Source organism: Taeniopygia guttata, chromosome 34 (assembly GCF_048771995.1).
Source record: "Taeniopygia guttata chromosome 34, bTaeGut7.mat, whole genome shotgun sequence".
Lineage (NCBI taxonomy): Eukaryota > Metazoa > Chordata > Aves > Passeriformes > Estrildidae > Taeniopygia > Taeniopygia guttata.
In genome coordinates, this window is record NC_133059.1 from 2,214,919 (window position 1) to 2,235,754 (window position 20,836).

The following is a 20,836-nucleotide window of genomic DNA, read 5'->3' on the forward strand; positions in this document are numbered from 1 at the left end:
AAGTTTTATTGCTGCCCCTCCTTCTTTCACAGATCATTGAAAACTTGATTATTTCATGGTCCCTGTGCCCCAGGCAGCCTCTGACCCCCACATCTGCCACCAGCCCTTCTCTGTTTGTGAACAGCACGAGACAGAGCTTTCCTTGGGAGTGGAGTGTTACCAAAAATTCGGTAAAACAGAAAACTCCTTAACACCAGTGCAGCATTAAGAAGCAGCATTCTTTATTCAGCCGGATGCACAGGGGATCGCTCCTCCCAAAGCCGAGCATGCTGAGTGCAGGAAAGTTCCTGTTCATATTCTGTATTTTGCACACATATTCATTGATTGTCCTGGACTGAACACACATCTGATAATCATTTCCCCAAAGTCATTAACATATTTCCCCTCTCCTTTACCCATGGGTTCTTCTGTCCTGGGGGTCTCTCTGGTGGTCCCTGGTGGTCGTGGACCCCAATGTTCCCTTAGGCCTGGCTGAGCTGGCAGGACACTGAGGCTGGTGAACTTCCAGTTCCCCTTCTCCCACAATGGGCATTGTGTGGTTTCCATGGGCCTGAGGTTTTGGAGAACAAGCTCCAAGCATCAGCTCAGCTGGTGGAGACAATTTATCATCTGGTAACATGAGGTCACAGAGTGGGCTATGACATCACAGAGTGGGTTATGTGAGGTCATCGAGCAGCTACAGCATCAAAGACTGTCTCTGTGACATCACAGATATGGCTGTGACATCACAGAGTTGGCTGTGACATCAGAAACCAGCTGTGTGACATTAGAGATTGGGCTGTGACCTCACAGAGCAGGCTGAGACATCACAGAGGGGCTGTGTGACATCCCAGGAGGGCTCTGTGAGGTCACTGCGTTGGTCACTCCGCCCCAGCTCCCCCTCACAGTTTCTCCCAACAAGTCCAATGCTGTTCATGCCCAGCAGGGTCCCTGTCCCCCGGTATCCCCCCAGTCCCCCTGGAGCCACAGCCTCCACCAAAGGATGTTCTACAGGATCCACCCCAGAGCCTGACATGGGGACAAGGGGCCAGGGCTGTGTGACCAGGACATCAAGGACATGGATTATCCAGGTCCCTGTGGCCTGGGTTGGGTTCCCCAGGGCAGGAAAGTTGTCTGGCAGCTGGAGCAGGGTTAGGGAAGGGCCTCCAAGATGGGGCTGGAGCCCTTGGGCTGTGAGCAGAGGCTGAGGGAGCTGGGCTTGTCCAGCCCGGAGCAGGGAAGGCTGAGGGGCTCCTCAATCCAGCCTGGCAGTGCCAGCGAGGAGGGGATGGAGAACACAGAGCCAGGCTCTTCACCGGGGGCCTGGTGGGAGACAAAAGCCAATGGGTGGAAGGGGAAAGAGGGGAGATCAGCCAGGCCAGGAGGAGATTAAATGAGCCAGGTTGCTTTTAGCATTTCCTCAACACCGAAAGCAGCCTGACCTCCCTTCTCCATCCACCACTGACAGCTTTGCAAATCGAGAATTGTTTGATCTGTTTTTCCCCCACTCCAGGACGAGCATCCTGATACAAAAACTTAATTTGGTTTATATCTATCAAACAGAACTACGTTTGTCTAAAATCAGTTTTAGCATGGAAATCACCTGTGAATGCTGGACTCATCAGACATTGCTAGGATGTTGCACATAGCTCAGGGAAGAGCATGATTGTTATTAAATTGTGTCCTGTTCAACTGTGGTCTGTTGGCCATGAAGAGAAACTTTCTGTGCCTCTGAGTCTCACCAGTTCCTGACCCCAAAGGACACAAACCTGATGAGTTGTGGTTCCCACTCCAGTGGTGGCACTTGGAGCTCCCTCCATTCCCAGAGCAGATCTCCCTTGTCCCAGAAAGTCCCTGGCAATGCAGGGATGAAGGAAACAGGACAGGCTGTGGGGATCAGGGGCAGGACACAGCCAGGGATTTGGGGTGGCTGTGAGCCCAGGGCAGGACCTGGCCCTTGGCCTTGGTGAACCTCATCCCATTGTCCTGGGCCCATGGCTCCAGCCTGTCCAGATCCCTCTGCAGAGCTTCCTGCCCTCCAGCACAGCCACACTCCCACCCAGCCTGGGCTCACCTGGAACTGCCTGAGGGTGCCCTCGATGGCCTCGTCCAGATCAGCAATAAAGAGATTTGACTGACCTGGCCCCAGTCCTGAGCCCTGGGGACACCCCTGGATGTGACTCCATTCCTCAGCTGCTCCATTCCCAGAGCAGCCCGGCCTGAGCGGAGCGGTGGGGCCAGAGCCGGCTGGGCTGTGCTGGGGAGAGGCCCTTGGTGCTGCCCAGAGCTCAGGGCAGCTGGCAGAGCTTGCAGGGAGCTGGGCTGGGCTGGGAGAGCCTGGCACAGAAACCATCAGTGTCCATCTCAGCCTGGCTGAGCGGGCAGGGCCAGGAAGATCATCCAAGGTCCACAAGTTCTCTGTGTGAGAGCTGAGCTTGTGACCCCCTGAGCCCTCCCAAGTGCTGGGGCTGCACCTCCAGCTCCAGAGGAGATGTGACAGATGGGAGCAGAGACAAATAATTCCTGGTGGACTCTTTCTTGGGTTTGCTTATACAGGTGACCTGGATCCATATGTAGACGAGGTGTTTTGTGTCAGATAACATTATGGGAGTGATAAGAATAATATTTTTTAACTAAAAATTATATTTCATGCATAATGCACAATGAGAAAAAAAATACATGTAGGATCAAATGAGCATCTGAATTTTTCAGAGGATGAGAGACTCATTTATGTTCCAGCTGCCAAACCTGCTCAAATACTTTCCTCAGGGCTTCCTTGAGATGAGATGTGACCACCAGAGGCCAAGGCCAGCCAGAGCTCTCTGTCCTGGCAGATTTTGGGTGGGATTACCCTTGCATATAGGGAATTTTTCAGGGGGAGTATAAATTTTGGCTGTGGACACCTGGAAACATGGATGGTTCTTTTCCATAAGAAGGAAAGCACAGAGCCCCACTTCTCCAGGGGCTGATGAGATGCAGCCCTTGATGTTCCAAGATCAGCTGGACCTGTCAGGTGGCCCCTGGGAGGCCAAGCCAGCCAGACCTGTTCCATGTTCCCTTGGTTTCATGGCGCTCTGCCGTGTCCCAATGTTCTGCTTGCTTCTGAAGTGTGGCCCCTTCCTTCCATGAGGCCCCGCAGGGTGACAATGGCCCTTGGGTTCCACAAGGCCCCGCAGTGTCACAATGGTCTCCACAGAAAGGAAAGCACAGAGCCCCTGTGTTTCAGGATCTGATGAACTCTGCAGACACCGGAGGCCAAGGCCAGCCAGACCTGTCTGTCCTGGCAGGTTTGTCTGTGACCAACCCTTGGATATTTGGATTGTGGATGTTGAATCCAATTTCAGCCATTTGTGCCTGGAGGAGAAGGCCAGTTCTTTTCCATAGGAAGGGAAGCATGGATCCCCTGTGTTTGGAAGGCAGGTGAGACCCCCCCTAAGGAGGCCAAGGCCAGCCAGACCTGTCTGTCATGGCAGCTTTTGTGTAGGAGCAATCTTTGACTATCGGACTTCTGGGGGTGGAATCCCAATTTCGGCCATGGACACCTGGCCAAAAGAGGGAGATGGATGAAGGATGAAGAAGAAAGACGATTATTTTTCATAGGAAGGAAAGGGCAGAGCCCCAGCGTTGAAGGGCAGAACAGGGAGACCACCAGAGGCCAAGGCTAGCCAGAGCAGTCTGTCCTGGCAGCTTTTGTCTGGGAGAAACCCTTGCATATAGCGAATTTTGGAAGAAAAGTACCAATTTTGGCCATGGTTGCTTGTGCAGGAGAGATGGTTCTTTTCCACAGGAAGAAAAGCACGGAGCCTCAGTGTTTGAAGGCAGGTGAGAGCCAGCTCTCAGGAAGACAAGGTCAAACAGACTTGTTGGTAATGGCAGCTTTTGTTTAGGAGCAATCCCTGGATATTGGGAATTTTGAGGGGGGAATCCCATTTTGGCCATGGATGCATGAAGGAAAAGGGCAGTTATTTTCCATTTGAAGGAAAGCCCAGAGCCCCAGGGCTCTGCTTCAGGGGTACATGAGAAGAAACCCTCAACATGCCAAAGGCAATTGGCCCAATGAGGCCAAGCCAACCAGACCTGTTACCTGTTCCCTTGTTTCCATGGGGCCCTGCAGGGTCACACCGGCCCCTTGTTTGCATGGGGCTCTGCAGTGTCACACTGGTGGTGTCATATTGGATCCTTGGTTCCATGAGGCCCAGATGTGTAACACTGGCCTCTTGTTTCCATGGGGCTCCATAGTGTCACAATGGTCCCTTGCTTCCATGAGGCCTTGTAGGGTCACAGGGGTCTCCTTGGTGCCACAGGATCACAATGGACCCTTGGTTCCATGGGGACTCACAGTGTCAGAAGGGTCTCCTTTGTTCCATGGGGCCCTGCAGATCCCCTTGATTCAACGAGGCCTCAAAGTGTCAGAATGGCCTCCAGGATTCCAATAGGCCCCACAATGTCACAATGGACCTTTGGTTCCGTGGGGTCCCACACTGTTCCATGAATCCTTAGTTCCATGGGGCCCTGTAGCTCCTTGGTTCCATGGTGCCACACAGTGTGACAACTGCCCTTGGCCTGCCAACACTCCATAGTGTCACAATGGCCCCTCGGTTCAATGAGGCCTTGTGGTGTCACAATGGTTCAGTGAGGCCTTTAGTGTCACAAGAGTGTCCCTGATTCCATAAGTGTTGGAACCCTGGATGCTGAGAATTTTAAACTTGCTGTGCTGAAAGGCACAGACTTGCAAGAGAACACCTGCGTTTGACCTGAGGCTGTGGAGAAGGCTTCCAAAATTGATTAATAGCACTGGGGATACAGGTGCGTAGTTGGTTAGAGGTGTATACTACCACAGGGTGGAAAACTTAGAGTTTGGGGTTTTAGAACATAGTAATAAATATGAAGCATATGGAGGTTTTAGGGTGGAGACAGGTTCTTCTTATTTACCTTCTTCTTACCTCCTTCTTCATGGGTTTGGGTGATATTTTGTGATTGGACAGAAAATTCTGCATTGCAGGCTTCAAGGGATCAGTTATTGGGTTAAAAGGGAAAATAATTTTGTAAGGACGCAGGAGCCTCCAGGACGGTTTGGATGGATTCAAACGAGAGATCTCTGTTGGTTGCTCTTAGAATATAAGGTTTATTAGGGATGGTGAAAGGTCCTGCCTGGAGCTGCCAGACGAAGCACGTGGCAGGGCCTGAGGTGATGGGGGAGGGGAGAGACAAAGGGAAGAGAGGGTGCTCTAGGAGAGCAGGGATTCCAAGAGGGGGAAGATCTAAGAGAGGGGAAGTCCCAAGAGGGCGTCTGGCATGCCAGAAATGCCTCCGCTGTGCTCTCCAAGATGCACAGGGAGAGCCAGTGAGCAGGACATTTGGGAGGCAAACCTTCCAAGCCTTTTCTGAGGCCAGGCACACACCAAGATCAGCCAAGACTCTCCACCACACTGCCTGGCCCACCCAGCCCAGCTCTGTGCTGGCCCTGGGCCACAGCAGCTCCCAGCAAGCAGGAGGCAAATGCATATTGCCAAGAGCTGAAACACAGCAGACAGGGAAGATGTGAAACGTGAGTGTGTAAAGGCCTTTTAATTCACAGCTCCCACAGAGAGCTTTGGGGCTCACAGATGGACAGAGATGGTTCTGCTCACCCCTCTGTCCAAAGGGGGGGTAACACACGCTGCTGCAGGTGCTTGGGTTGGTCTCTGCAGGTCCAGGTGGATGCCAAACCTGCTCTTCACAGCCTTCTCCCTTCCCCTGCCCCTCTGCCAAGTGCAGTGGGCCTCAAGGACTGAAAGGAGCACAGAGAGCCAAAGGGGGACCCTTGCACCTGCCTCACTGGGAGCTCCCTGGGAAGCACTTTCCTTGAGAAGCAAGCCCCTGTCCTCCAAATGCATTACCCCAAATGTGTAGCTTTCCTGGGGAACACCAACACACTCTTAAGAAACGCTGGCAAGGCTGAAGGACTTCATGTCCTTTCAGGACAGGCACTCCAGCTCTAGCTCCTATTCCCCCAAGTGCCTTTCCAGGTGGAGGCTCAGACGTGCAGCCCCAGGCCCTCTACAAACACAAGCTGCTCACTGCCTCTTCACCTGCCTCAACTCCTGCCTGCGCCCACGGCACCAAGACCAGGCTGTTCCCAGCCAGAGCCCAGAGCCCTGCTCCCGCAGGACGCTCTTACCAGCACCTTCCAGGCCTCTCTGCTGTGCACACAGCACTTTTCACCCGCTCCCAACAGGCTCTGGAAGGCAGAGCACAGCCTGGCTGCCTCTGCCACCAGCACAGCCCAAACACAGGCGGAGGAAGAAGCAGCAGGGGCTGTTTTGTGGCCATGCCCAAGAGAGACTGGAATGGTGCCCTCCCTCTGCTCTCACTTGCTTGGCTTTCTGACTGGCTCTGAGCCTGGGGCTGCAATTCCTCACTTGTGGGCACCAGAACCACAGCCGGGATCCCAGCACTGCCTGACAGCGCTCCGGGCACTGGCAGGGTCGTGTGTCCCAGTCTCGGGCACCGCGCTGCTGCTTCCTTTGCCCTCAGGCACACCCAAAGCTCCCTGCTAAGCCTGGATGGTCGCTGGTTCTGCCCTCTCCCTGATCCTGTGCAGGGATGGAGCACTGCTGAGCCTTCAGGAAGCTATTCCTGAAAACTTCCAGCATTCCAAGCTCCTTTGCCCTCCGTGGAAGCTTGCCATGGAATCCCTCACAGCTGGCTTCAGAGCATACTCAGCTTGGCTCTTCCAAATTCCAGGGGCTCCAGGCTGCTCAGCAAGATCTGCAACTCCACAGAGTTGTGGAACTGCACCTTCAGCACAGGCACCTCTCCAGCCTGATCTGCCCTCGTTCTGTGTGTGTGTGCACAGAACACGGCGTGGAAGAGAACAGCAGCAGGGGCCTGTGTGTCCCAGGGCCCGGGATTTGCGCCGCTTCAGCTCCACAGAGATGCAGGTAAGGGGGAGAAATCAAACTCTTTATTAATGGAAGGGAAAGGGAAGGGATGAGATGGGGGCCAAAAAAAGGGAATGGGCAGCGTTTGAGGGCTGGAGGGAGGGAGCTGTCAACAGGGAATGGGGAGGGAGCTGTCAACAGGGAGGGGGAAGGCAGCAGCTATGGGAGCTTGCAGCAGGCACAGCTGTGGCCAGCATCAGGTGTGCCTGGAGCTCCAGTGACACTGAGTCCTGCTGCTCTCTTCACTGTCTCCTGGTACTCTGCTTGGGACCCTGGTTCTCTGAATCCAGCAGATGACCTTAGTTCTGCACATCTTTGTCCAAAAACTGCCTGAGTTTCCAGGTTAGTGGAGGATGGGCTGTCATCTTCGCTCATGGCTTCAAGGGCTGGAAGACACATAAACAACCACAGTCAGAGACCAGGGGCTGTGTGACATCACAGAGGCTGTGTGACATCACAGGGGCTGTGTGACATCACAGGTCCTGTGTGACATCACAGAGACATCCGTATGACATCACAGATCCTGTGTGACATCACAGGGGCTGTGTGACATCACAGTGATGTCCAAGTGACATCAGAGAGAGCTGTGTGACGTCACAGAGATGTCAGTGTGACAGCACAAAGAGCTGTGTGACATCACAGAGACCTGTGTGACATCACAGAGTTGTCTGTGTGACATCACAGAGAGCTGTGTGACATCACAGAGATGTCTGTGTGACATCACAAAAAGCTGTGTGAAATCACAGAGAGCTTTGTGACATCACAGATCCTGTGTGACATCACAAATGTGTCTGTGTGACATCACAAGAAGCTGTGTGACCTCACAGGTTAAGTGTGACATCCCTGGAGTTTGTGTGACATCACAGAGATGTCAGTATGACATCATAGAAAGCTTTTTGACATCACAGAGATGTCTGTGACATCACAGGAGGTTGTGTGATGTAACAGAGATGTCAGTGTGAAATCACAAAGAACTGCGTGACATCACAGAGATAACAGTGTGACATCACAGAGGGCTGTGTTACATCACAGAGATGTCGGTGTGATATCACAGAGAGCTGTGTTACATCACAGAGATGTCTCTGTGACATCACAGAGGGCTGTGTTACATCACAGAGATGTCCGTGTGACATCACAGAGGGCTGTATGATCTTGCACCTTCTGGAAGATGGAGTATCGCCCACTCTGTATTGCCCGGAGCACATGCAATGTTTGAAGTGCCAGCTCTGACATGGCACTACTGACATCCTCTGTCAGGCATTCAAGGGCTGCAAGAGAGAGGAACAGAGCCACGGTCAGATCCCGACTCTGCGGGGAGCCGAGGGGAGCCCCCCCTGCCAGGGCCATCCCAGCTGGCTCTTGCCATGGCCGGGAGGGATCAGGGACCAAGGGGATCAGCCCGAAGCTGCTGGCCACGCATCCCCCACGTGTCCCTGAAATCTCTGTGTGCTCTACCTAGGAGAGCAGAGCTCTCCGCAGCCAGGGCAGGGCTTGCAGCTCGCCCCGGCAGCCCCCGCTGGCAGCCCGCTGCCCTGTCTCACCATTGCAGATCAGCTGGAGCTTTTCCTGCTGTCCCCTCAAGCTCCTCCCGGCCATCCCTGGGAACACAGAGCCTGTCAGGCCCAGCGGCACAGCTCCCTGCCAGCGGCGCTGCCAGCCCTGTGCCCACACGCCCTCCTGGCCCGGCTCGTGGCTCACCCATGAACCTGACGGCGCCTCTCGCAGGGGCTCCTGTGGGCTCTGCAGGTAGGGCAGGGCCCGGCGCAGGTGCTCGGCCGCGCTGCTGCTGTCCTCTGCCAGCTGCAGAGAGCGGCAGGAGGGAAGGGTTGGCCCCGCAGCCCCGCCGGGCCGGGGCTCCATGGGCACCCGGCTCGGGCCGCAGGAGCCTGGAGCAGAGCCCGCGCGGCCTCGGGCTGCAGCAGCGGGCAGGGGCACAGCTGCCAGCCCGCACACCGAGCACCGCGCTCAGGGGGCTTCTCCAGGCTGGGGCTGCGGCTTCCCGGCCCTCCTTACCAGGCACTCGGTGAACTTCCACAGCTTCTGGTTCTTCACCAGCTTTTCAAGATCCCTCCTCTTCAGGAACTCGGCCGCACAACGCAGCGTTTCCTGAGAAGCCTGGAGAGCAGCAGAGACGCGGAGATGGCCCCACAGCCCAGGGCGCAGGACCCGTCCCTGTGCCAAGGCCTGGAGGAGGCTGCAGCCTGCGAGGTGCCAGGGCAGGAGGCAGCCCAGCCCCTGCCAGGGGAACAGCAGCAGCTGCCGAGTCCTCACCTGTGCCACTCGCTGGTTCTCATCATGGCAGTGGAAGGAGAGTGGCAGCAGGCTCTGGTGCACGTGTGTCTTCAGAGCCTCTTTTTCATTTTCCTGTGGAAAAGTCATCAATGTTTGGAAGAGCAGTATGGAGAGCAGCTGCACTTGGCTATTGTCCTGTATGAAGGGAAGAAAAAAAGACCTCAGCATCGGCTGCACGGAGCTCAGCTTGGTGCAGGGCTGCAAATCTGCAGGGCACAAAGTGTCTGGGCAGCAGCCAGTGGCTGTGGCTGGGGGCAGTGAGCCTTACGTGGTCAAGGAGTGGCAGGAGCGCCTCAACCAGCTGCAGTGTGATGGGGCTGGCTATCAGCATGTCCTTGTCCAAGATGATAAAGTTGAGGAGCATGACTGTCATGCTAACTGTCGCTCCATCCGCATCCCACAGGAGCTCCACAAGACTTTCAGTCAGGCTCCACATTTTTTTTCTCTGTGAGGAACACAAGTTTGTGAAATGCCATCCTGCTGCTGCAGGGCCTAGAGGCCAAAGGGCTGTTCCGAAGCACTTGGGCAGCTGAAGCGGGAGGCAGGAGAGCTGGGAGCAGCTGGCCCAGCGCCCAAAGCCCAGCCAAGCCCAAGCGACTGCATTCCTGAGCGCAGCCTCTGCCCTGCCCCTTCTCACCATCGAGGGATCCTTGATGAGCTCGAGAAGGGCCCTGAGCACCAGGTGATGCCTCTCCTTGCACTCGCTCCTCAGGTGCCTTGACAAGATTTGCAGGACTCTGTCAGCACCGCGTTCAGTCAATTCCAGATACTCGAGGACCTGAAAGGCACAGGGCAGTGACAGGGGACCGGCCGGCAGGAGCCCAGAACCGCACAGGGCTGGGCCCAGGCAGCAGCACAGGGCGCGGGCACCGTCCCAGGCACTGCGGCCAAGAGAGGGCAGAGAGCCGGGAGGCAGCTGAGCGAGGCAGCGCTGGCCTTCAGGCTCACCTCCACCAGGAACGCCAGGGAGGGCAGCTCCCAGCGTGGCTCCTGTGTGCTGAGCAGCCGGAGCAGGTAGCGAGCGATCCGAGAGCACAAGGGGATGGAGACACAGGACATCTCCCTGGCAGGAGACAAAGTAACCAAGACTGTGGGCCAGGGGGACAAACCTCTCCCAGGACTGACTCACAGAGGTCTGGTCTTTCCCCAGCATCCTGCAAGGGCCCCTGGGCTATTTGGGAGGCGGCTCCTTGTGGGCACCCTCCTCTCCCAGCCTTTTTCAGTCTGCTTGGCTGTCCCTCGGTGACAAGGCCCTCTGGCCCATGACCACAGGGACTGTGTGGGGCACCCCAGGCACAGAGCACAAATGTCAGAGGCAGCAGTGTGAAGGGGGTCTCACCTGGCCAGCAGACCCACGGCATAATGGTGGGTGTCAGCACAGAGCAGTGTGTCCCAGCCACACTTGCGTTCCATTGCCACCACCACATCCTTGTGCTGCATTTGGCAGAGCAGGGACTTCAGGGTCTGCTTTGCAAACCTGTGTGCAGAGCAAAGCCCAGGTCACACTGGGAGCACTGGCTCCTGCTCAGGGATGTGGCAAGGACAGGAGGACTGGCATGGAGCACCTGCTGGGGCTGGTGGCAAGGCCGTGTTGCTGCTGACATCCCTCCCAGAAGGTATCGATCTGCTCTGGCATATCCAGAGTGCTGAAGAGCACTTGGAAGAGCAGATGGACAAACAGCCGGGGGAAATACACGGTCACCATCTGTGGGACACAGGGCAGCTGGAGGATCTTCCACATCACCACAGTTGCCTGCAAAGGACAAAGCCCCTCGAGACAGCGCTCAGTGCCGAGGTGTCCGTGTGGCAGGGCCCGAGCACGGGAGGGAGAGGCCCGGAGAGACGCAGGGGGAGCACCGGGCCTGGTGGCCCTGAAGCTGCCCCAAGGCCAGGTTTCAGCCCAGTGCCTGAGGCAGGGAGACGCCATGGGGGAGGGAGGATGGAGAGCTGCTGGAGGGGTGGCTTTGGGGCCAGCAAAGGCAGAAACTCACAGCCAGGGCAAGGACAGCCGTGTGGTCCCCATCGGAGGTGCACGTGCTGTGCTCTGGCCAGCTCCCCAGCACATCGAGGAGTACGAGCATGGCCGGCTCTGCAGTCCTGGGCGAGCACATGATGCTCTTCCACATGGCCAAAGCAGCTCTGTGGGGTCAGAGCTCTGTCTCAGAGGAGTCTGGGACACAGCAGCGTGGCCTGGGTGGCAGCGGGGAGCTGAGCTGCTCTGCCAGCCCTGCCTCTGCCCACTGCCCCTCACTGGCAGCACGCAGGCAGCCCAGCCCTGTGGGGACTGGCCCCTGAGGGGCAGGGGGGAAGCATGGCAGCACGCTGGGGGGCTGGCAGGGGCCAGGGCTGGCAAAGGGAGCAGCCAGAGGGCCCTGGAATTCTCTGTTTGTCAGACACCTGGGACAGGCTGTACAGGGTGAAGGGCTGCTGAGCCTTGTGGACACGTGGGCCCCGTACCTGTCACACACTGGGGCCACACGCAGGAGAGCCATCACCACGTCAGAGGGCTGTGCCTCTGTCAGATCCAGAAGGGGCCTGTACAGATTGTACTCAGGAAACTCATTGGCCACGAGGATGTACCTCACCATGGCAGGCAGCTGGAGAAGGCAGGGGAGACTTGGAAAGCTGCCAGAGGAAGGAATGTGCCCAGCTGCCCCAGAGAAGTGCTTCCCTTGCCACCACACTGCCATGGCCTCAAAGGCTTCCAGGGAGCAGCAGGCATGGCTTGGGAGGCCACGCAATTGCTGGGAGGATCAAACCCTGGCCACAGGCTGCTCACTTGCTTTGGGCTGGAAGGACCCTCCTCCACAAGCATATCCAGCAGGGCAGCACTGGCCTTGGTTTTGAAGATGGGAGAGTACGCTCTGACCACAGTGCCCATGACGCTGCTCTCTTCCTCCCGAATCCTCTTCATGAATTTGCAAACCATCTGCAGCAGAAGGGCAAGAAGCCCGGGATGTTGCATGGAGTGCTCCGAGCACAGTGCTGGGCTGAGCAGTGCCAGCAGGCCCAGCCCAGGTGGGGATGGCTGCAGGTACCTGCGCTGTTCTGCGGAAGCGGCCACGGGTGCGTTCCTGCTCTCGTGTGCGCTGCACGGCTGCACCTGGCAAAGAGCGAGCGCAGCCCGAGCTGAGGGGCTGCGGGAGAGGCCGGAGAACACAGCCCAGCCCTGCACTGCCCAGGCAGGGACAGCCCCGCGCCGCCCCAGGGCATGGAGCACGGCTGTGGGGTGTCTGCCCGGCCCCTATTCCATCCTGTCCATGGGCATGTCCCCAGGGGATGGGATGGGATGGGCTGGGATGGGATGGGATGGGATGGGATGGGATGGGATGGGATGGGATGGGATGGGATGGGATGGGGCCAAGCTGGCTGCAGGCACCAGCCCTGTGGCCCAGCTCTGCCACTCACTCTTCTGTGGTGGCTGGAATTGCTCCACCTCTTCAGGCTGCTGTGCTGGGGCAGCTCCAGGGCCTTCTTTCTCCTCCTTCCCCCAGGCCAGCTTGGGCACGCTCGCAGGTCTGTGCTCTTCGTCACTGCCTGGATTCATGGCTACTTGCAGAAGGTGAAAAGGAAAAGGTCCGAGTCAGCAAGTGCTTCAGTCGTGCCTTGAGGGCACCTGCAAGAGTGAAGTCTGGGCAAGGCTACAGGACAGCAAATCCTGCACTCTGGTCTTGGGGGCTCCAGCCACAAGGACAGGAGACTCCTGTCAAGGACAGTGCAAAGCAAATGCCACGGTCTGCCCTCGAGGGCAGCTGCATAAGAGATGCCTCGGGAGGGCCAGAGGTCACCAAGTGCTCTGGTCTGGCCACAAGGGCACCTGCAGGAGTAATACCTCGGGAAAGCTCCGGGTCAGAAAGGAACGAGTGGCTGTGCGAGGGCTCCTCACAGCACCACTCTCTCCGTCCTGTCCTGTTGCGTGCACAGAGCACTGTGGAGTGGCCTCGTCACTGCCAACACCTATGCCACAGCATGTCACAAAGGGCCCTCGGATACCCTGTCCCGTTCCATGCCACGGTGACCATGCTGCACCGTGTCACAAAGGGCCCTTGGATACCCTGTCCCGTTCCATTCCACGCTGACCATGCTGCACCGTGTCACAAAGGGCCCTTGGATACCCTGTCCCGTTCCATTCCACGGTGACCATGCTGCACCGTGTCACAAAGGGCCCTTGCACGCACTGCCACCTGCCCTGGGGCCACCCCCAGCCCCCCAGAGCGGCCCAGGTTGGAAGGAATGCCTTGCCCCAGGTGTGTCAGACAGCCCAACAGGATCTTTAGGAACGGCTCAGACCATCAGCAAACGCTGCCCTGCTCTGCGGGCTCAGAGCAGCAGGAGCCCCCAGGGCTGCCGACGCAGCCGCGGCGGGAAGGGCACGGGGCCCTGCACAGAAGCTGGCACGGCCTCCTCGGGACACGTCCCACATGGTGGCCATCCTAAGCACGGCCGTGTGACACAGACCAGGAACGTGTGGGCCAGGGCAGGAATGCTGCTCTGAGCCTGGGGCCCGGGGAGCGCTGACATCAGCCGCTGAGGCACAGTCCCCGCCGAAGCAGAGTTCCCCCGAGCCCTGGCAGCACCGGTGCCCGTCTGCTGCCCCAGAAACCTGTGCCCCAAAAGGGCTTCTCTGCCAGAGGGCAGCCAAAGCTGGTGTGTGTTGCAGCATTTTTCAGAGAAAGAGGACATGAGTTATGAGAGTTGAGCTACTCCAGTCTAGGCCTCAGATTTGGGCCTTGTGAGGCCTTCAAGCCTCTGATGCAGTTAGAAATTCAGAGCTTGTGGCACAGATAGAAATAGTATTAAGGTGTGACGGGGACCACTGGGCTGTCTGGGTGTGAATTAGTATAGGTTTATAGTGTAAGGCTCAAGCCACTTTAAGGAAAAGGTAAACAATGTTAGCCTACCAATCAGAGTGCCTTTGTTTCTGTAAACTATGTAGAAGCTTATATAAACTACCATCTTATCTCGAATAAACGGAACATTTGATTAACCACGTTGGTTCAGATCTGCGTTTGTCTTGTCCAGTTTCCCATTTTCCTGAGATTCCCTGGCTTTTGGTGTGCACTGGGGGCTGTGCTGCGTCCTACAGGGGCTGTTGGTAGCAGCACCTGGAGCAACTGGTGGCAACTCTTGGTGCGTGTCAGATGTTGTTGCTCCTTCCAGGAATGATTCTTTCATGGAAGGGATTAGCAGCAGCACAGAAACACCAACAGCTACTCAAATTCACAGGACAAAGAGAATCCACCGAAACACTGTCATGTTTCCTTGTGCTTTTGCGTCTTTCTTGCATTCGAAAAGAAAAAGAATTGGCCCAAGCCCTGCTATTCAAATCTCCAGCTGCTGTGTGTCTTCCTGTGGCAGCTCACGTGCAAACACAACTGGCTGCCTGCTCAGCTCGGCACTGGACGGCCACAAACAGGGAGGGCCCTGGTGAACATCTCTTTGGTCTGGTGGGGCAGCGAGGGCACAGGAGACAAAGACTGCTCCTCCCGAGTTCATGGGGCAACAGAGAGATTTTATTTCCCACGCCCCCCCTTACACAGGGCATTTGAAAGACCAGGCCTGGAAGCTCTCATTGGTTTGAGCTCCACGCCCCTTCAGGTTCTGGCCCGTGAGGTGCCTGCAGTTTTGGGAGATATTTGATTGGTCAAGACCCCTGTCAATCATGATAACATCTCACCTTTCTTTATAAAATTCTGTGTATTGTTCTCTGTCACCCATCTGCAAGGGCCCTTTGCAAACATGGTGACAGAGGACAGCGTGCATCTAATTTACACTGGAGCTGCAGCATTCCCCTCCAGGAACTGTCAGGGGAGAACTCAGGCCACAAGCATAATGCTTCTCGGTTACAAATTGAACTTATCTCTAAAAGCAGAAAGCTATTTAACCCTGAGCCCATTTAACCCTCAGAGAAAAACCCAATTTTAAAAAACAACCTTTAAGCACTTGATCCCTTGGAGAAAAACCAAACTCCCAGAAAACAGTCTGTAAACAGAAAAACTGTTTGTAAACATGAGAAATAATTTGTAAACAAATCAAGTCCTTCTATGAACTGTCCATGAGGCAGGTGATCATTTGTAATGCTGTCTGTGGTTTCCAGTGTCCATATTTTAGGCAGCTGTATTGTACTGTTGTAGGATTTATTGTAAAACATGAGAACAGACTCAGAGGGGAGGAGGGTGTACCCTCAATCCAACCCCTTTCCCATTTTTTCTTTGTATAATAAATAATAATAGGAACAGAACATGGATTTTGAATACTATTAACTTATGCAAAGTTTCATCCAGGCTTACTGATAATATTTTTCTTTACCAGCCAGGTTCAGGGCGAAGAACTTGATTGGGAGATGTTTTGATCAGGGCAAGGAACTTGGTTGGGAGACATTTTCTGTGTTTATATTTTATCTAGTGAAAACCATATACTCTTTTCCCTTTGTTAGAAGTTATAAATTTTGTTATTGACTTTAATAGCTGACCTTTAACGTTTAAAATGATTACAAGTGGCAAAATTTCAGTGAAAAAACTTTGAAACTGCAATTTGCTTATGATAAATCCATGTTCTATGTGTACCTCAGTGGATATTCTTTGAATCATACCAGTTTATCTTGAAGCAATGCAAGAATAATTACTAGAAAATTAAGAAAATACAAGTTAATACACATACTAGGACTTCTTTAAGACAATGATTTACTAAAATATGAATATCGATCCAATATCGATATCCAACTGAGACGGACAAAAACTCTCTAAGAGGTTAAAGTTAGAAAATGTATGTTTATTGAGACAGCCAGTCAGTACATGGGATAATTCCCTAATGCACACTGCAAAAATCACAGGTATTACAAAGCTTTTTTATTGACAGAAGTCTTGAATACACAAAATATGAATGCATATTCATATCCTGTCACTTCCTCTGCTCTGCTTCATATGCTAATTGGCAGAAAGGCTATTAAGCATGTGTAGTTCTGTTCCCTGAAATGAGTCAGGGGTCCATTTTGGGGAGGGGTCTCCAAAATGAAGAAGTAAAATAAGTCTTCCTCGTTCTGACCTTTCTGCCTTTCCCATGCACACGTGACAAATGAATCCTTGCCGTTTTCCTGTGCTTAATGGATTCCTAAAGTAGGGGAAGTCTGCAACTGTTTTTGTGTCCCTGAAATCTCTTTGTCACATTCTGTTTCTCATGATAAGCACAGCTACCCAAACATAAAGCTGACAAGCAATGAGTTAATAGATCCTGGATATCTTATCTAAGATCCAGCTACTGTTAACTAGGAACAAAGCCTATTTATCTACTTCCACTAAGTCAGCAACATCTAATTTAACTATCATCTTAACTTCCTAAAATTCTTAATCCTTCCAAATTAATGTCTCACTGGGAATGGGGACAGGGAATGGGAATGGGGACAGGGAATGGGGAATGGGAATGGAGACAGGGACTGGGAGTGGTGACAGAGACAGGGAATGGGGACAGGGACCAGGAATGGGGACAGGGAATAGGACTGGGAATGGGGACAGGGACAGGGAATACGGTACAGGGATCGAGAATGGGGTCCGGATTGGTGTGGGAGCAGGATGGGAACGGGATAAGGGGGACATGGGAACAGGCAGGGGCAAGGGGACTATGGAAGGGGAGTAAGGAATGGGGCAGCCACTGCAGGGGGACCGGGCTATGGGATGGGGACACATGGGGACAGTTCCAGGGCAGGGGGTCCTTGACCAGCTGCCCAGAACCTCCACCAGGGTCTCCCAGTGCAACTGGAGCCGCTCAGCCTGGGGTGCCCAAAGCCCTGAGCAACTCCCAGGTCCCTTCCAGGAACCCTCAAGTCCCTCAAACCCAGCATCCCCCACATCCCCTGCAAGAACCACCCCCATGTCCCCATCCTTGTCTTAGCTCAACATCTTTATTTTTACCTGCTTTTTAGAGTTTTGAAAGAGCAAAGAGAAATGAAAAGAAAATCCAGGCCAGGGGGGGCAGGAGGATGTGGAGCCCCCAGCCAGGTGTCTTCCCAGCATGGATCAGCAGCACCACGGGTCACCGGGGGTCTGCCCACCGGGGCTCACTGGGGATCATCCAGCACGGATCCTCCCGTGGGGGATGGAGCTGGAGCAGCGCACGGAGCTCTTCCCACACTGGGGCACTCGCAGGGCCGCCCTTCGTGGTGCCTCTGCTGGTGTTGGGTCAAGGCTGAGCTGTGTGATGAGCTCTTCCCATACCTGGGACACTCGTAGGGCCTGGGACATCACCAGGAGCGGGGCTGGGATGTGCCCTGGTGCCTGGGACATCACCAGGAACAGGGCTGGGATGTGCCCTGGTGCCTGGGACATCACCAGGAGCGGGGCTGGGATGTTCCCTGGTGCCTGGGACATCACCAGGAGCGGGGCTGGGATGTTCCCTGGTGCCTGGGACATCACCAGGAGCGGGGCTGGGATGTGCTCTGGTGCCTGGGACATGACAAGGGGCGGTGCTGGCTGGGGTTTGTTTGGTGCCTGTGAAATCCCACGGGCAGTGTCACAGCGGGGCAGCTCTCAGTGTCCCCAGCAGGTCACAGTGTCCAGTGCAGCCCGTGCCAGCGGTCACTGCGCACACGGGGCAGGCTGGGCTGGACAGGGGACGGGGCAGAAACGCTGCCCCGGGACTGGGGTCTCCCCCTGCCTCTGGGGCACCTTGGGCAGGGCACAGGGCTGCTGCTGGGCCAGGGGGACAGGCTGTGCCCCCTGTCCCCTGCTGCTGGGCCAGGGGGACAGGCCGTGCCCCCTGTCCCCTGCTGCTGGGCCAGGGGGACAGGCCGTGCCCCCTGACAGCTGCCCAGGCCCCTCTGGTTCCTGTCCCACGTCCCTGTGGCTCCTGTCCCCACCACTCCCCACCACCTTCACTCCCTCCATCAAAGCCCCACTCAACCCCTTCACGGTGACCTCTGGGAAGAAAGAATGAATGAAGGAAAGGAAGTGTTGTCTGTTCACCCGGGCTGGATGTCAGGCACCCACCAAAGCTGCTCTCTGACTCCCCTCCAGAGATGGACAGGAGAGAGGAAACAGAATGAAGGCTTCATGGGTTGAGCTAAGGACTGGGACAGATCACTCAGCAAATGCCATCATGGGCAAAACATTTTCAAAATTGGAGATATTAATGGAATTTATTGCTATCTGGATCAGGGCAGGACAGTGAGAAGTAAAACATAGCTTTAAAAACACCTTCTGCCCTTCCCTCCCTCCTTCCCAGCTCTACCTCCCCCCCAGTGGGTGCAGGGAGACAGGGAATGGGGGCTCAGGTCAGTTCATCCCCTGTTGTTTCTCCTGCTGCTCGGGGAGAGGAGTCATTCCCTGCTGTGCCAGGGGTCCCTCCTGGAGACACTTCTCCATGAACTTCTCCACAGTGAGTTCATCCCACGGACAGCAGTTCTCCACAAACTGCTGCAGCGTGGCTCGCTCTTCCATGGGCTCACAGGTCCTAGCAGGGCCCTGCTCCAGCGTGGGCTCCTCTCCAGGGGTTTGCAGGTCCCTGCCAGGTCCCTGCTCCAGCACAGGTTTCTCACGGGGTCGCAGCCTCCGCTCAGGCATCCCCCTGCCCCGGCACGGGCTCCTGCAGGCGCTGCAGGTGCATCTCTGCCCTCCGTGCCCTCCATGGGCTGCAGGGCCCAGCTGCCTCACCAGGGACTGCCCAGGGAATCTCAGGGCAATCAGCTCCAGCAGCTGGAGCAGCTCCTGCCCCTCCTGCCCTGCCCTGCCCTGCCCTGCCCTGCCCTGCCCTGCCCTGCCCTGCCCTGCCCTGGGGGTGTGCAGAGCTGCTCCTCTCACATGTCCTCACCCTGCTCCTCCCTGCTCACAGTCACAGCTCCAGGACCACCCATTTTCTTAAATCTCTTATCCCAAAGGTGTTACCGCCATTTCTAACTGGGCCAGCCTTGGACAGCAGCCGGTCTGTCCTGGAGCTGGCTGGAATTGACTCTGTGGGACATGGAGGAGCAGCTGCTCTCACAGAAGGTGCTCCTAGAGCCCCTCTCTTACCAAAACCTGTCCATGCAAACCTGCTATAAGTATGGCAGGGTTTTCATTACCACTATTAATTCTTATTATTTCTATTATCTCCATTTTTTGCTATTAATGGTACAGTTGTTATTATTATTACTAGTATTTTTAGTCTTTTGGACTCTATATTAATAGTGGCTGGATTAGAACTGGAAACAAAGGTACTTCATTGCAAGTAGCAGTTATAGTTTTGTCAGCCTCTTGCCCTGCCCTGTTCTGTGTCATTGCTGTGTGTGAAGCTGCTGCTGCCAGGCCTCCCTATTTCCCTGGTTTGGGAAATTCCATGGCATTGCTGACATGTCAAAAAGAGAGGGCTCATTCCACTCAAAGGCATGCCCTTAGCTCTTTGAGTCCCATTATTGGAAGCTTGTTTTCTAACATTGTTGACTTTCTCAGCTTCTGTTAATATTTGTGATTTTATAACAAAATGTTCTTGGATGTGATTGTGCAAGATTCTCTAATCAGCTTTCAGTTTGCTCTTGGATTCCTTAGCGGTGTGTCGGAGCTGAAGGCAGCATTTTGGGTGGAAGGCTTTGGTGGGAGCTCGGATTGCCTCAGCAGCAGCTGGTTTTGCCCATGTGAGCAGAGCTGGCAGAGATGCCGTGCGCTGAACATTCCGCCTCGCCGGCAGCCGCAGTGCCCGGCCGGAGGGAGCTGCGCCGGGCGCTGCGGGCTGTGCCGGGCCGGGCAGGGGCCGCAGCCCCGGCAGGGCCCGGCCATGGACACGGAGCCTTGGCCGGGCAGGGCTCGGGCCCTGCGGCGCCGGGCGGGCGGTGCCGCTCACGGCGGGACCCTGCGGGGCCGGGACAGCGAGAGAGCCCGGGCCGAGCATCAGCCCCGGGGCGGGCACGGCCCGGGAGGGGGCACAGCCCGGGGGTCCCGCAGAGCCCCCCTGCTCCAGAGCCGCGCCTGCCACAGCGGGGCAGCTGCGGCACTGCGGGGCAGGGAGGAGCCGCAGGGGCGTTCCGAGCGCTCCTTCGGGGCAGCATTTTGTCCCGGGCCGGGGAATTCCCGCGGGCCGGGCGGGCCGGGGCCGTGCCGAGCGCCGCCGCCTTTCCCGGGATCCGCCGGGCAGAGCTCTCCGCTCGGGGCTGTGAAAAACACCTTCACTCCCCTGTGAAAATTTAAAGAGTTTAATGCAGGACAAGAGGAGACAAGGGCCAGAGAGCAAAGGTTGTTAGGGCCGGGTGCATCTCGGCACTGAGCCGAGAGCACTCGGTTATCTCCGGAGATACCCCTTGAATACCTTTTCCCTTACACCAGCCTGTTGCATATTCATAGTCCCTTATGCAAAGAAAACTTTTTTCCCAAGCTAATTTACATATTCCAAGAACCGTTTAGCAGCGCTCCCCGGGCCCCAGGGTCAGAGCAGCATTCCTGCCCCGGCCCACACGTTCCTGGTCTGTGTCACACGGCCGTGCTTAGGATGGCCACCATGTGGGACGTGTCCCGAGGAGGCCGTGCCAGCTTCTGTGCAGGGCCCCGTGCCCTTCCTGCCGTGGCTGCGTCGGCAGCCCTGGGGGCTCCTGCTGCTCTGAGCCCGCAGAGCAGGGCAGCGTTTGCTGATGGTCTGAGCCGTTCCTAAAGATCCTGTTGGGCTGTCTGACACACCTGGGGCAA

General features: G+C 55.8%; 1 protein-coding gene across 1 annotated transcript in view; it reads left to right on the plus strand.

The window, feature by feature from the left end:
- The window catches only part of LOC121468955 (uncharacterized), a 2,238,800-nt gene that overhangs the window by 1,741,128 nt on the left and 476,836 nt on the right, over positions 1 to 20,836 (plus strand). The gene's annotated exons all lie outside the window — the stretch shown is intronic.